The sequence below is a fragment of the Arachis ipaensis genome, chromosome B03 (assembly GCF_000816755.2).
Source record: "Arachis ipaensis cultivar K30076 chromosome B03, Araip1.1, whole genome shotgun sequence".
NCBI classification, from domain to species: Eukaryota; Viridiplantae; Streptophyta; class Magnoliopsida; order Fabales; family Fabaceae; genus Arachis; species Arachis ipaensis.
This window is the reverse complement of record NC_029787.2, coordinates 78,382,408-78,384,120: the sequence shown is the minus strand read 5'-3', so window position 1 is coordinate 78,384,120 and position 1,713 is coordinate 78,382,408. Positions and strand designations below refer to the sequence as shown.

The following is a 1,713-nucleotide window of genomic DNA, read 5'->3' as shown; positions in this document are numbered from 1 at the left end:
CTTTCTGGCATTTGGTCTATGAATGGTAAAGGAAAATGATCCTTTCTGGTGGCTGTATTGAGCCTTCTGTAATCAATACACATACGCCACCTTGTAACTGTTCTTGTGGGAACCAGTTCATTCTTTTCATTATGAACCACTGTCATGTCTCCCTTCTTGGGGACAACTTGGACAGGGCTCACCCAGGGGCTATCAGAAATAGGATAAATAATCTCAGCCTTTAGTAACTTAGTGACCTTTTTCTGCACCACTTCCTTCATGGCTGGATTTAGCCGCCTCTGTAGTTGAACCACTGGCTTAGCATCATCCTCCAATAGGATCTTGTACATACATCTTGCTGGGCTAATGCCCTTAAGATCACTTATGGACCACCCAAGAGCTGTCTTGTGTGTCTTTAGCACTTGAATTAGTGCTTCCTCTTCCTGTGGATTTAAAGCAGAGCTTATAATTACTGGAAAAGTATCATCTTCTCCCAGAAATGTATATTTCAGGGATGGTGATAATGGTTTGAGCTCGGGTTTAGGAGGTCTCTCCTCTTCCTGAGGGATTTTTAGAGGTTCTTTTATCTCCTCCGGTTCCTCCAGACCAGGCTGAACATCTTTAAAGATGTCCTCTAGCTCTGATTCAAGACTCTCAGTCATATTGATCTCTTCCACCAAAGTGTCAATAATATCAGTGCTCATGCAGTCATTTGATGTGTCTGGATGCTGCATAGCTTTGACAGCATTTAACTTGAACTCATCCTCATTGACTCTTAGGGTCACTTCCCCTTTTTGTACATCAATAAGAGTTCGTCCAGTTGCTAGGAAAGGTCTTCCTAGAATAAGAGTTGCACTCTTGTGCTCCTCTATTTCCAGCACTACAAAATCAGTGGGAAAGGCAAATGGCCCAACCCTGACAATCATGTCCTCAATGATGCCTGATGGATATTTAATGGAGCCATCAGCAAGTTGAAGACATATCCGGGTTGGTTTGACTTCTTCAGTCAAGCCAAGCTTTCTAATAGTAGATGCAGGTATTAAGTTAATACTTGCTCCAAGGTCACATAGGGCTGTCTTGGTACAAGAACCCTCTAATGTGCATGGTATCATAAAGCTTCCTGGATCTTGAAGCTTCTCTGGTAAGCTTTTCAGAATGACTGCACTACATTCTTCAGTGAGAAACACTTTTTCAGTTTCTCTACAATCCTTCTTATGACTTAAGATCTCTTTCATGAACTTAGCATAAGAGGGTATTTGCTCAAGTGCCTTTGCAAACGGAATTTTTATTTCAAGAGTCCTGAGATAGTCTACAAAGTGGGCAAATTGTTTATCCTGTTCCGCTTGGCGGAGTTTCTGAGGATAAGGCATCTTGGCTTTATATTCTTCAACCTTAGTTGCTGTAGGTTTATTTCCTACAGAGGTGATTGGAGAAGCCTTCTTAGAGGGGTTATCATCAGCACTTGTAGGTGTCTGATCCCTCATTGGCGTTTGAACGCCAAGAGTGGGTGCAGAATGGGCGTTTAACGCCAACTTTTCCCCCTTTTCTGGCATTTGAATGCCATAATTATTTCTCTTTGGGCTCTTGTTGTTCTCAGAGGGATTTTGGGCAGTGGGTTGATCATCCTCTGTCATTTGTTCCTTTCTTGACTTTTTGCTTCCTTGAACTGAATTATTCAATGTTTTCCCGCTCCTTAAGTGGACAGCTTGGCATTCTTCTGTTATCTGTTTAGAT

General features: G+C 42.1%; 1 long non-coding RNA gene across 1 annotated transcript in view; it reads right to left on the bottom strand.

The window, feature by feature from the left end:
• Positions 567 to 1,713, bottom strand: part of LOC110269732 — a 17,984-nt gene continuing 16,837 nt past the window's right edge. Inside the window, exon 3 of the long non-coding RNA XR_002358497.1 lies at positions 567 to 578. This is a non-coding gene — a long non-coding RNA (uncharacterized LOC110269732). The remainder of the gene's footprint in view (positions 579 to 1,713) is intronic.